This window comes from Oxyura jamaicensis (assembly GCF_011077185.1).
Source record: "Oxyura jamaicensis isolate SHBP4307 breed ruddy duck chromosome Z unlocalized genomic scaffold, BPBGC_Ojam_1.0 oxyZ_random_OJ72400, whole genome shotgun sequence".
Lineage (NCBI taxonomy): Eukaryota > Metazoa > Chordata > Aves > Anseriformes > Anatidae > Oxyura > Oxyura jamaicensis.
Window position 1 is genome coordinate 306,604 of NW_023305602.1, and position 14,710 is coordinate 321,313.

Consider the following 14,710-nt stretch of genomic DNA (forward strand, 5'->3'; position numbering starts at 1 on the left):
GCGGCTCAGGGATAGGCTGGGTGGTGAGCAATTGCATTGTGCATCACTTGTTTCATACACACTATTATTATTATTACTATTATTACTTTCCTGTCTTAATAAACTGTCTTTATCTCAACTCACAGGCTCCACTTTCCCATTTCTCTCCCCCATCCCAGAGAGGGAGGGGGGAGGGTGAGCGAATGGCTGTGTGGTGTTTAGCTGCTGGCCAGCGTAAACCACAATACTTCAAAAGCAGTATATTCTGTGATTCTGTGATTCTCTGAGTGGGAAACCTGGTTTTGAACTACTTGAGGGAGCTGTGGGCATAGCTGAGGAGCTGTGGACAAAGCTAAGGAGCTGCCGCGACGCTGCCTGGTGGTGTGGGCTGCAGGGCTTCCCAAAGTCTCTCAAGCACAGATGCCCAACCTGGCATGCAGCAGTGGACTTAGTACAGTAAAAGGTAGATTTGGTCCAAATAATGTGACATAACTACCATCAGATCTGGCAGAACTCCAGCAAGCAAATTAACGAAGGGATGAGGTCCATTGCATCATCTCTGAGATCATATCAAGCTTAAGAGCTGAATAAGCCGTTGACCTTGGCCTGTTTGTTGGCTATACCATCAGATCAATCAGATACAGTTGTTAATAGCATAGCCTAATTAATTCCTAATTTCTTCAAGAATACCCCAAGAATAATAATTCAATTAACTGCAACTATATGGAAAGTTTGAAGTCTGAGCTATTCTCTTATTGACATAATTTGGCTGAAGAGAATGTGAGCACAGATGCTACATTTCTTAAATAATCCAATTTTTAATTAATTTTAACTTATAAGTTAATGAATAGGTTTCTCTTGTAAACTCTCTGAGAATTACTTCCACCCTCTGAAAGTAAGAACATTAAGCTTGAGAAGGATAAGCTGCTGTTTGCTTGCAAAACAAAGAGACATGATCCCAGCCTTCATTGCAAAGCAGATTTTTAAGTACCAAAGCAGGACAATACTCCTGCTTTTATTAGACTTCCTTATGCTGCATGCTCTCATTCCATATGAAAAATATAAAGCTGTGAGCAGCTTTTAGGAAGTACATGGAATTGTGATATCAGGTAATGGTTTGCCAGATTTTCCTTCTTTTCCTCTTAGTCTTGCTCCACTTCCTAATGGCTTGTTAATACAATTCAGTGTGCATGATATCTGCAACACCTGAGGACTGCTGAAAGGAAAGGCACTGTCTTAGGATACTGGGGAGGGGATCCCATCCACTGTGTGTGCAGCAGGCTTGACGTCTAACGGTCAAGCCTCTGGGTTTTGGCAGGGAATTTGTGAAGATGAAGCAATGGGAGTCTAAATGGGAATCTTTGTTTTAGTGAGGACCTTGCGCAGATCAGCTGCAGTGAGGGCTCCTGGCAAGGAGGCGGACAGAGCCTAACCACCCCCAATAACGTGGCACAGAACCGTTTGGTCAGAGCTGCAGCCCCGAGCAGGCAGGAGCTGTGCTTGTGCCACCGCGGGCGCTGACGTGCTGAGGGCAGAGCCAGGGGTGACAGTAGCCAACCCCCTGACGGTATCAAAGCAGTCCCTAGGGAGCGCCACGAACAGGACGTGCAAGCAGGACTGGCTTGGCAGTTAGAACAGGACACGCAAACAGGACAGAACCAGACAGTTCGCACAGGGCAGGGAGGAGCGCAGGGAGAATCCTCTCCTCCCTTTCCCACCTCCCTTTCTCTTCCTCTCCTCTCCTCTCCTCTGGGAACTCTGCCTCTTACAACTTAGAATTCACCATGGTGGGCACCCGTCACAGCGGCCAGGTCGAGGCGGCAACCCAAACTGAGGGGACACGGCCTCTCTGGGCTCATGTGGGCACCCAGGTGGATCCCCTGAGGGGTGAAGTGGCAGTCCAGACTGGAGACTGTGGGGAGCTCTGGAATCTGGAGGCCCCCCTGAGTCCTGAGGGAAGAGAGGGCTGTCGTGGGTGCATGTGGGAGTGTGGCCATGGGGGTCGACAAGCCCCATGGTCGGTGATAACATCGGACTAGTAACGATCAGGCCATCAGGAATGTAAAGAGTTTAGAGGGAACAAAGAAGGGTGATTCAGGAGACGCCTTGCCATCTCAGGTTGCTTGTTCTCCAGCCGTTAAGGCATGGAAGTTGCTGGGTGTTTGCTGTTGCTGGGCAAAGTTGTTGACCAATGAATAGTTAGTGGAAAAGTACTGCTGTGGCGCAAATGGTATAAGAAGAGAGCCTGTCCTCAAGATGGGGAGGCAACAAGGATAATGAAGTTATGCCCTCAATATGAGAGATGAAGTTAGGCCCTCAGCAAGAGAGAATGAAGTTATGTCATCAATAAAGTAGCAGCAGTTACTGATCCTAAAAGAACCCTGGTGTCCGTGTGGTTGTTACACCACAGGTGCAGGTGTGCCCTGCTCAAGGAACTGCTTGAGCAGATGGCCAGGCTGCAGAGAGAAAACGGTAGCCTGAGGGGCTCCTGGGAGTCTCTGAGGGTGACAGATAGGAAGTGTCAACCTGCCCTTGATGAGGCCCAGCAGTGCCCTCCTAAGTCCCTGCAAGGGGGAGTAGCTGATCCAGCTGCTCACCTGCAGAACAGAGAACTTGACTGCCCATGAGAGGAAAGGGGCTGGACCCTTGTCTCAGTTCAAAGCAGAAGGAGGCATCTGCCCACAACACCCATGGTGCCACCAACCCCCACGGTGTCCCTGGGTAATAGATTGGAGGCTCTCGGGCAGGAAAAGGATGAGGGTCTGGACAGTAGTCAGAACCCGGGCCCTGAGAAGCACGTCAAGGTCAAGGGAAGTACCAAGCATAGGGTGCGGGGCCGGACAGGGCACTGCATCCAAACTAGTGTCACAAAAAAAGGGCAGAGAGTCTTAGTGATGGGAGACTCCTTGCTGGGGGCACCAAGGCTCTTGTTTGCTCTCTGGATAACCTCTCCAGAGAGGTGTGTTGTCTTCCTGGGGCACATGTCAGAAACTTCAGGAAGGCTCTGCCGCAGCTCATTAAACCAGAGGACTACTATCCTCTTATCATCATTCAGGCTGGATCCCGGGAAGCTGCAACAAGGAAAATGAGTAATATTGAAAAGGACTTTGCATCCCTGGGAAGGATGTTGAAGGGATTGGGGGTGCAGGTAGTGTTCTCATCTGTCCTCCTGATGGGTGACCAGGACCCAGAAAGAAGGAGGAGAACAGGACAGGTAAATGACTGGCTGAGGGGGTGGTGTCCAGATCAAGGCTTTGGGTATTTTGATCTTGGGCAGGCCTTTGAGAAGCCAGGTATGTGGGCTGCTGACGGACTCCAACTCAGCAAGTGGGGCACAAGTGTACTGGGGAGCAAGCTCTCTGGACTGATTACCAGGGCTTTAAACTAGGTTCGACGGGGGAAGGGAGGGGAGTAAGACAGAGAAGGGCTGGGGGATGTTGTCACTGTTGAATATAGTAGGGAAAAACCTCTGAGCTCTCCCATAGGATCTTCCGAGGACTCCTCAGAGAAGGTAATATTCCCGATGCCCCATCCGGAATCTTCTTCTTGTGTCCCTCTATGGGAAACTGAGCCTCCTGCTTCCCTAAAGTGCCTGTATACCAATGTGCGAAGCATGGGAAATAAACAGGATGAGCTCGAGATCTGTGTACGGTCACAGGGCCACAATTTCATTGCTATCACAGAGACGTGGTGGGACAGCTCGCATGACTGGAACACTGTCATGGAGAGCTATGTCCTTTTTAGGAAAGACAAGCTGGGGAAGCCAGGGAGAGGAGTTGGCCATTATGTGAGGGAGCAATTAGAATGTACCCAGCTCCACCTGGGGGAGGGTGAAGAACAAGTGGAGAGCTTGTGGGTGAGAATTAAAGGGTGGGCTGCTATGGGGGACACTGTTGTGAGGGTGTACTACAGGTCACCAGATCAGAAGGAGGAGGTTGACAAGTCCTTCTACAAGCAGCTGGAAGTAGCCTTGTGATCCCGGGGACTGGTTCTCATGGGCAATTTAATTATCCAGACATCTGTTGGGTAAGGAACTCGGCCAGGCATGCGCAATCCAAGCGGTTCCTACAATGCGTTGAAGATCATTTTCTGACACAGGGGTGGAGGAGCCGACGAGGCAGGGGTGCTTCTGGACCTTGTTCCTACCAACAGGGATGGGCTTGTTAGGGATGTGAAGGTTGGGGGCAGCTTGGGATGCAGCGACCATGAGGTGGTGGAGTTCAAGATAGAACTTGGTGGAAGAAGTAAGGCAAAAATTAGTACTGCTACCCTGGACTTCTGGAGAGCCAACTTTGACCTCTTCCGGGACCTACCTGGGGGTCTCTCATGGGCTAGATTGCTAGAAGGCAAGGGTGCTTGTGAGAGCTGGGCAACATTTAAACAGCACTTCTTCCAAGCTCAGGATCGGTGCATCTCGAAGAGTAGGAAATCGGGGAAGGGGGGCGGGAGACCAGCGTGGATGAGCAAGGAGCTCATCAACAAGATCAAAAGGAAGAAGAAGGCCTATGAAATGTGGAAAAAGGGCCTATCCTCTTGGGAGGAGTATAGGAGTGCTGTCAGTGCCTGCAGGGATGCGACAAGGAAGGCTAAAGCCCACCTAGGGATGAGGCTTGCAAAAGAGATAAAGGATAATAAGAAGGTTTTTTTTAAGTGTGTAAACAGTAAAAGGAAGACTAGGGATAATGTGTGTCCCTTGCTGAACAAGGGGGGTGTCCTAGTAACGGGAGACGCTGAGAAGGCGGAGATACTGAATTTTTTCTTTGCTTCGGTCTTTGCTTCAAGGACTCCTCCCCGGGACTCCTCGACCCTGGAGGGAGGACAAAGGGTCTGGGAAATGGAGGTCTCCCCTCTGGTTGATGAGAGAGTGGTTCAGGAGCATCTGAGTGGGCTCAACGCACACAAATCCATGGGCCCCGATGGGATGCATCCACGTGTGCTAAGGGAGCTGGCAGAGGTGATCGCCAAACCACTCTCTATCATCTTTGAAAGGTCCTGGAGAACAGCAGAGGTGCCTGAAGACTGGAGGACAGCCAATGTCACTCCGGTCTTCAAGAAGGGCAAGAAGGAGGATCCGGGAAACTACAGGCCAGTCAGTCTCACCTCTGTCCCTGGAAAGGTGTTGGAACAGCTTGTTCCGGATTCCATCTCCAAGCCATTGGAAGAGAAGAAGGTTATGAGGAGTAGTCAGCATGCATTCACCAAGGGGAAATCAACCGACCTCATTGCCTTCTATGATGGCATCACCAGATGGGTAGATGGGGGGAGAACAGTGGCTGTCATCTACCTTGACCTGAGCAAGGCTTCTGATACTGTCTCCCACGACATCCTGCTAGCAAAGCTGAGAATGTGTGGGATAGAGTGGACAGTAAGGTGGGTTGAGAACTGGCTGACTGGCTGAGCTCAGAGGGTGGTGATCGGCAGTGCAGAGTCTGGCTGGAGACCTGTGACTAGCGGTGTTCCCCAGGGGTTGGTGCTGGGTCTGGTCTTGTTCAACATCTTCCTCAACGACCTTGATGAGGCAATAGTGTCCACCTTCAGCAAGTACGCCGATGATACAAAGCTGGGAGGAGTGGCCGACATGCCAGAAGGCTGTGCTGCCATTCAGCGAGACCTGGACAGGCTGGAGAGCTGGGCAGGAAGAAACCAAATGAAGAAGAAACCACAAGAGCAAGTGTAGAGTCCTGCACCTGGGAAGGAACAACCATTTGTATCAGTACAGGCTGGGGAAGACCTGCTGTAGGGGAGCTCTGAGGAGAAGGACCTGCTTTGGCAGGGGGGTTAGACCTGATGATCTTTCGAGGTCCCTTCCAACCCCTACAATTCTGTGATTCTGTGTGAAGCATGCAGGGGTTAGAAATAAAAATGCATCAGTCACAGAAGCTCAGACACTGGGCTTCTGTGACTGATGCCCTAGCAAGGGCATCAAGATACAAGCCCTAGAACAGGTAATACCATCCCCTGTTATCACTACATGGAGAAACTTGTCACTGAATATCCTGACAGGCAAATAGGACCTCCTCAAGCTGCTGCTTGGTAATCACACACCATCACCTCTGCTATATATGTGGGCCAGCCTGCAAGCATCTCCGAAAGGCGTTTTCAGTGCCTGAATTGCTGACGTGAACAGGAACTACTTCCACATTTGCTTTCACTTGCCCCAGATGTTTGAGGACTTGCAGGTAAACATGCATCAAAACCAGAAGGACACTGAGGAACCTGCTGCACTTGATGAGACAAAAGATTGCCTTTATAACATCTCCCAGGGAGATGAAAAACAACCCTTCTTCTTTCATGGTCTCAGTTAAAAATCCAACTGAAGTCCAGCTGTCCTGGACACTGTACTGGTTTACACACATCCACGGCCACACACAGTGCAGACAGGTTATAAACAACAGCTATGGTTCCTTTGGTTAAGACTGAACCAATTTCTACTCAGCTTGCTGTTTGGGTAAATGCACCAACCCACAGAGGCTGAACATATAGCAGAAACTGCTGCAATTAAGGTTGAAGGTGTGTAGTTAGCTCCCTTTAAGGCTTGTGATGACAAGAAGTATCTGTATCCTTCCCTTTTTGCAGCTTCGTACTTGGGCAGCTATTTGGGGAATGTTCTGGTTTTGTTAGCAGTTAAATGATAGCAGCAAAACACAGAGGTACTGGCTTAAAGGCTTTTCATACTCTTGCTCCAGCAGGAGTCTGTACCACTTGAATGTGCTAGAAAGTGAAGGGAAGACAACTTCAGTGTGAAGAGAAGGCTCTGGGGTCATAGGAACACATTCCCACAGATCATAAATAAAAATTAAGCTCTAAAAGGTGAGTCTACTGAGTAGAGCTAGTCCTAAACTCCCTAGCCTGGGTGTTAGCTGTACAACTGCAGCAGCACGAATGGCAGTGGAAGGTGCAAAAATGCCACTGAAGTGCTGAAGGTGTCACCACTAGGTGTTGGTCTGTCCTGAGCTCAGCTGCCTGTGGTACCCTTGTGATGCTGAAGGGACAGCTCAGTTGTGCCCACATAGGCTTCCCTGCACTGAAGGCAACATCTCACCTCATGCCTGCCCTGCGTGGTTTGAGTATGGCTTCACTGAGGGACACTGAATCTTGATGTGCCCTGGGCTCCCCATCTCCAGGTTGCCCCTGGGAGACCTGATGAAGAAATCTCAGGTTAAAAACAAACAAACAAAACAAAACAAAACAAAACAAAACAAAACAAAAAAACAAAAGAAAAAAAAAAAAAAACAAGCAAAAAAAAACCAACAAACAAAAAACCACTTACTGGATTTCTGTCAGACGTCTGGGAACTCTGTACATCCCATCCAGGTGTTCCTGAGACACAGCCAGACCAAGCCACCACCACCCTGGCCACGTGTGGGTGACAACCCTGCTTTGAAGGGAAGGCTGGACCATATACCATCAGAGGCCCCTTTCTACCAACATTTCAATGATTCCCCTATGATATTTTAGCTATTATCAACTGGTTCTGCAAACTGGAGGCTCCATGAGCTGGTTGTTCACCATCACACACTGCCATCCTTGAATAAAAAAGAGAGGGGTAGATGTGGGAGTGTGGCCATGGGGGTTGACAAGCCCCATGTTTGGTGATAATATCGGACTCTTAACAATGAGGCCATCAGGAATGTAAAGAGTTTAGAAGGAACTAAGAAGGGTGATTCAAGAGATACCTTGCTGTCTCAGACTGCTTGTTCTCCAGCTGTTAAGACATGGAAGTTGCTGGGTGTTCGTGGTTGCCTGGTGTAGTGGGTTTACGTGGCAAGGTTTTGGTAGCAGGGGGCCATAGGGCTGGTTTCTGTGAGAAGGATCTAGAAGCTGCCCCATGTTAGGTAAGGGCCCCGCTACTAACCAGAGCCAAGCCAATAAGCGATGTTGTTTTGCGCCTCTGTGAGACCATATTTAAGAAAGGGAAGAACAAACAAACAACAACAACAAAAAAACGCTGCTACACAGCATCTGGGAGAGTGAGAGGAGTGAGGAACAGCCTTGCAGGCGCCAAGGTCAGTGTAGAAGGAGGGGGAGAGGTGCTCCAGACGCCAGAGCAGAAGTCCCCTGCAGCCTGTGGTGAGGACCATGGTGAAGCAGGCTATCCCCCTGCAGCCCATGGAGTACCACAGTGGAGCAGGGATCCACTCTGCGGCCCGTGCAGGAGACCACGGTGGAGCAGGTGGACCTGCACTGATGGAGGCTGTGGCATGTGGAGGACCCCGCCAGAGCAGATTCCAGGCCAGAACTGTAGTCCGTGGAGAGGAGCCCACGCAGGAGTAGGTGACCTGGCAGGAGCTGCTGCCCGTGGGGGACCCAGGTTGGAGCAGTTTGCTCCTGAGGGATGGACCCCGTGGTACGGACCCATATCTGGAGAAGTTCTTGAAGAGCTGCTGCCTGTGGGAAGCCCACGCAGGATCAGTTCAACAAGGACTGCATCCCGTGGGAGGGACCCCACGGCACAGGGGACAAGAGTGATCGAGAAGGAGCGGCGGAGACAAAGTTCTATAGACTGTCCACAACTCCCATTCTCTCCTTCCCCTGCACCACTCGGGGGGAGGAGGTGGAAGAGGGTGGATGGGGGGAAGACATTTTTGGTTTCTTTCCTTTGTTTCTCACTTCTCTAGCTTGTTAGTAATAGGCAATAAATCTTACTGTCTCCCTTCTCTGAGTCTGTTTTGCCTGTCACAATAATTGTTATCTCCTCGTCCTTATCTCAACCCTTGAGCCCTTTTCATTGTATTTTCTCCCCCTTTCCCTTTGAGGAGGGGGAGTGAGAGTGCAGCCATGGTGGAACTTGTCTGCCCACCCGAGTGAAACCACCACAGCTGGCAAAGTTGTTGACCAATGAATAGTTAGTGGAAAAGTACTGCTGTAGAGCGAATGGTATAAGAAGGGAGCCTGTCCTCAATAAAGGAAGTTGAAGTTATGGATCCTTAAAGAACCCTGGCCTCCATGTAGTCATTAAGCCACAGGTAGAGCCAGAGAGGAGCATTTCAAAACGTGGTAATGAAAATGATCACAGGAAATGTGTTAGATCAGTAAATGCACTCTAATGGCATTTGCACTTATTTTATGTCCCTTTTACACATACAGTATGACTTAGGGGAGCCTTAATATAAATGTGAATTGGGGTCTTACAGAGAAATAGATACAGAGAAATGGGCACAAATTTACAGTGAGACTCAACTGGTGTGAAATGTGTTCATTTGATTCGTGTCAGTATGGAACAAAGCTAGGGCTGCATGATGAAATATAACCTATTTAAGAAAAACAGAGTGATTAGTGTACATAGTTCTTGTATCATGCAAGGGAACAGTCCAGCAATTTGTGTAAATAGAGGGTTTGAAGGGCGAACATTGAGACTCTAGTCTCGGAGATAAGAGGACCAAGGAGTTTTTTTAGGAAACTGCTGACTTTTGCATGGGACGCTGCCCAAGCCTCCGATATCCAGCAAAGAGATCCACCAAATAAGGAGAAAGGGGGAGTTGAAGGATGACTGAAGGACAAAGCCTGGGAGGAAGAGTACGAACCTTCAGCACAAGAGACCCCCAGAAAGACCACCAGAGACTGATACGCATGCGTCCAGAGAGGGTTTGGATTCCGGGAACTAATTATAATAACCCTGCCTTTTCTAGGAATAGTGATGAATATGTATTAGTCTAGGAGCATAAAAATCAACCACCTGATTTAATAGGTGTGCGTCCTGGTAGAGCAGAGACTCCCGGTGCACCCAGCGCTGTTTGCTTGCCTCTATTCGCTTAATAAATCACAAAAATCTTATTTGGGACTTAATCATTTATCACAATTGGGGGCTCATCTGGGATGGTCTTGGTTCCTGAATTCTGACTGGATCTAGGAAAGGCGCCCCACCATTTGGTGGCTTCTGTTCGAGTCAGGTCGGGACTAACACCATCCTGAACCTGAATAAAGGCAAGCAAAGAATTTCATTTTTCTATGAGCTCCCTTGTCGGCTGCAGCATTGTATTTTGCCCGTAATTCTGTGCGCGAAGATCTGAACGAAGACGACAGAGTAATAAATATTTAAGGTGTATACTGTTCGGTTGGGTGGGATTCGGTTGCCTGTGTGTGTAAGAGTGTGACTGAGATGGAACCTAGTTCCGAAGCGAGTGTGGAGGTCTTCTAACCGCGGTTCCAATCTCCCGCGAGGGACTTGGCCGGTGAAGGACCGAAGCGATTCCTATAGGATTCGTGGGTGGGTGATAGGTCCTAAACCCCCTGCAAGACACTCTTACTAGGTAACCAAGGGCTGTAGGAATTGCCACAGTAAAATTCCTAGATGGGTCAGACAAAATTGAAGACCCGGGACCAGAGAAAAGGGAGCAAATTAAAAATGGTTCAGTACTATGTGATAAAATGGTCAAATCAGGATATCCAATAATTAATAAGGACCTAGAACCTGTGGAATCAGGACCTTTGAGTCCATCACGGTCAGCTCAGGCTTGTGAGCTGTATGCTCGATGTTGTGGTTTAACCTGGCTGGCAGCTAAACACCACAGAGCCGTTCGCTCACCCTCCCCCCTCCCTCTCTGGGATGGGGGAGAGAAACGGGAAAGTGAAGCCTGTGAGTTGAGATAAAGACAGTTTATTAAGATAGAAAATAATAATGATAATAATAATAATATCACAGAATCACAGAATCACAGAATTTCTAGGTTGGAAGAGACCTCAAGATCATCGAGTCCAACCTCTAACCTAACACTAACAGTCCCCACTAAACCATATCCCTAAGCTCTACATCTAAACGTCTTTTGAAGACTTCCAGGGATGGTGACTCCACCACCTCCCTGGGCAGCCTGTTCCAATGCCTCACAACCCTTTCAGTAAAGAAGCTCTTCCTAACATCTAACCTAAAACTCCCCTGGCGCAACTTTAGCCCATTCCCCCTCGTCCTGTCACCAGGCACGTGGGAGAACAGGCCAACCCCCACCTCTCTACAGCCTCCTTTAAGGTATCTGTAGAGAGCGATAAGGTCGCCCCTGAGCCTCCTCTTCTCCAGGCTGAATAAGCCCAGCTCCTTCAGCCGCTCCTCGTAGGACTTGTTCTCCAGGCTCCTCACCAGCTTCGTCGCCCTTCTTTGGACCCGCTCAAGCACCTCGATGTCCTTCTTGTAGCGAGGGGCCCAAAACTGAACACAGTACTCGAGGTGCGGCCTCACCAGAGCCGAGTACAGGGGGACAATCACCTCCCTAGCCCTGCTGGTCACACTATTTCTGATACAAGCCAGGATGCCGTTGGCCTTCTTGGCCACCTGAGCACACTGCTGGCTCATATTCAGCCGACTGTCCACTATCACTCCCAGGTCCTTCCCTGCCTGGCAGCTCTCCAACCACTCATCTCCCAGCCTGTAGCTCTGCTTGGGATTATTACGCCCCAGGTGCAGGACCCGGCACTTGGCCTTGTTAAACTTCATGCAGTTGACCCCAGCCCATCGGTGCAGCCTATCCAGATCCTCCTGCAGAGCCTTCCTACCCTCGAGCAGATCGACACACGCACCTAACTTGGTGTCATCTGCAAACTTACTGAGGGTGCACTCAATGCCCTCGTCCAGATCATTGATGAAGATGTTAAAGAGGACCGGCCCCAGCACCGAGCCCTGGGGGACGCCACTAGTGACTGGCCTCCAACTGGATTTGACTCCATTTACCACAACTCTCTGGGCCCGGCTATCCAGCCAGTTTCTAACCCAACGAAGCGTGCGCCAGTCCAAGCCAAGAGCAGCCAGTTTCTTGAGGAGAATGCTGTGGGAGACGGTGTCAAAAGCCTTGCTGAAGTCAAGGTAGACCACATCCACAGCCTTTCCCTCATCCACCCAGCGCAACACTTTGTCATAGAAGGAGATCAGGTTCGTCAAGCAGGACCTGCCTTCCATAAACCCATGCTGACTGGGCCTGATCGCCTGCTTGCCCTTCAAGTGCCGCATGATGACTCCCAAGAGAATCTGCTCCATGAGCTTCCCTGGTACTGAGGTCAAACTGACAGGCCTGTAGTTCCCCGGGTCAGCCCTCCGGCCCTTCTTGTAGATGGGCGTCACATTCGCTAGCCGCCAGTCAGCTGGGACCTCCCCCGATAGCCAGGACTGCTGATAAATGATGGACAGTGGCTTGGCCAGCTCCTCTGCCAGTTCTCTCAGTACCCTTGGGTGGATCCCATCCGGCCCCATCGACTTGTGCACATCCAAGTGCCGTAGCAGGTCACCAACCAGTTCTTCGTGGATGGTGAGGGCCACATCCTGCTCCCCATCCCCTTCCACCAGCTCAGGGTACTGGGAATCCAGAGAACAACCGGTATTGCCGCTAAAGACTGAGGCAAAGAAGGCATTGAGCACCTCCGCCTTTTCCTCATCTCTTGTAACTAAGTTTCCCCCTGCATCCAGTAAAGGATGGAGATTCTCCTTTGTCCTCCTTTTTGTGTTGATGTATTTATAAAAGCGTTTTTTGTTATCTTTAACGGCAGTAGCCAGATTGAGCTCCAGATGAGCTTTGGCCTTCCTAATTTTGTCCCTGCACAGCCTCGCTACATCCTTATAGTCCTCCCTAGTGGCACATGGGAACAGACCGCTCCTGCGCCATTAGGATTTGCCTCTTGAAGAGCGCCCAGCCTTCCTGGACCCCTCTGCCCTTCAGAACCGCCTCCCAAGGGACTCTACCAACCAGTGTCCTGAGCAGCCCAAAGTCAGCTCTCCGAAAGTCCAGTACAGTGGTTTTACTGGTTCCCTTCCTGGCCTCGCCAAGAATAGTGAACTCCACCATTTCGTGGTCACTCTGCCCAAGACAGCTCCCGACAATCACATCCTCCACCAGTCCTTCTCTGTTTGTGAAGAGAAGGTCTAGCGGGGCACCACCCCTGGTAGGCTCACTAATCAGCTGCGTCAGGAAGCTATCTTCCACTTTCTCCAGAAACCTCCTAGACTGCTTTCTCTGGGCTGTGTTGTGCTTCCAGGATATGTCAGGGAAGTTGAAGTCCCCCACGAGTACAAGCGCTGACGATTTCTCAACTTCTGCCAGCTGCCTGTAGAACTCCTCATCCGTCTCCTCGTCCTGGTTCGGCGGTCTGTAACAGACCCCGACCAGGACGCTAGCCTTGTTGTCCCTGCCGATCCTAACCCAAAGGGACTCGATCTTGTCATTCCTAGCCTCGAGTTTTACAACATCGAAAGACTCTCTAATATAGAGAGCCACACCGCCACCCCTTCTGTGCTGTCTGTCCCTTCTGAAGAGCCTATAGCCAGGCATCGCAGCACTCCAGTCATGAGACTGGTCCCACCACATTTCCGTGATGGCAACCAAGTCGTAGCCTGCCCACTGCACGATGGCTTCCAGCTCCTCCTGTTTGTTACCCATGCTGCGTGCATTGGTGTAGATGCACTTCAGCTAGGCCATTACCTTATTCCCCGGCCTTGCTATTGTTCCCCCTGGCACAGCTCCAATAATCCTTGCTTCACCCCCATCCCCCTTCTTACCTAGTTTAAAGCCCTATCAATGAGCCCCGCCAGCTCCTGGCCAAGGATCCTTTTTCCCCTAAAGGATAGGGACCCGTCTACGGCCATCAGACCAGGTGCTGAATAAACTGCCCCATGGTCGAAAAACCCAAGATCTCTGCGTTGGCACCAGCCCCGGAGCCACGTGTTCAACAGGTGGGCTTTCCTGGTCCTCTCCGTACCCCTCCCTGTCACCGTAGGGATGGACGAAAGCACTACCTGCACTCCCGCTCCGTCCACTAACCGTCCCAGCCCCCTAAAGTCTCTTTTGATTGCCTTCAGGCTTCTGTCTTCAATGTCGTCACTGCCCGCCTGGACTATCAGAAGAGGATAATAATCAGAGGGGCGAACAAGGTTGGGAAGCTTCCTGGCAACGTCCCTGACCCTGGCCCCAGGGAGGCAGCAGACTTCCCTACGGGTAGGGTCAGGCCGACAAATAGGGCCCTCTGTTCCCCTAAGGATAGAGTCTCCCACAACAATCACCCTTCTTTCTTTCTTGATGGAGGCAGTCCTGAGGCGTGGAGTCGACCTCCTCGCCCTAGGCATCCTCCTGGGAACACTTTCTACCTCTTCCTCAGTTGCTGTTGATCTCTCAGTCTCCAGGGCCTCAAACCTGTTGCGTAAGGGCACCTGGGAAGGTGGGGCCGGAAGGGGAGGGCATCGCCTGCCATGTCGAGCAGGGACCTGTGTCCATTCCTCCTCAACTCCCAGATCCCCTCCCTCTGCCCGATGGCGACAAGGCAGGGGCTCCACCCCCATTTGGGGTGTCTCAGCCCGGTACCTCTCCTTGAGGCCCTGCAGGGAGTTACTCCACAAGTCTATCTCCCGCTCACACTCCCTGATGGCCCTCAACCTCTCCACCTCCTCCTTGAGCTCCGCCACCATGCGGATCAGGTCATCCACCTGCTCGCACCTCACGCACGCAGCGTCTCTGCCTCCAGCCGATGGCAGCAGCAATATGTACAAACAAGTGATGCACAATGCAATTGCTCACCACCCAATGCTGACCGATGCCCAGCCCAACCCCAAGCAGCCGGCCCCCCACCCCGGCTAGCCACCCCTATATATTGTTCAGCATGACGTCAGATGGTATGGAATACCCCTTTGGCCAGTTTGGGTCAGCTGTCCTGGGTCTGTCCCCTCCCAGCTCTTGCTGCACCCCCAGCCTGCCCGCTGGCAGGACAGAGTGAGAAGCTGAAAAGTCCTTGGCTTAGTATAAGCAGTGCTCTGCAGCAATTA

The 14,710-nt window shown here is 50.9% G+C and overlaps 1 protein-coding gene and 1 long non-coding RNA gene across 2 annotated transcripts in view; one reads left to right on the forward strand and one right to left on the reverse strand.

The window, feature by feature from the left end:
* Positions 1-14,710, reverse strand: part of LOC118158714 (CUGBP Elav-like family member 4) — a 926,766-nt gene that overhangs the window by 286,549 nt on the left and 625,507 nt on the right. The window lies entirely within an intron of this gene.
* On the forward strand, positions 1,704-2,861 carry LOC118158719. The gene is made up of 2 exons (XR_004746884.1): positions 1,704-1,954; positions 2,390-2,861. It is a non-coding gene; the product is annotated as an uncharacterized LOC118158719 (long non-coding RNA).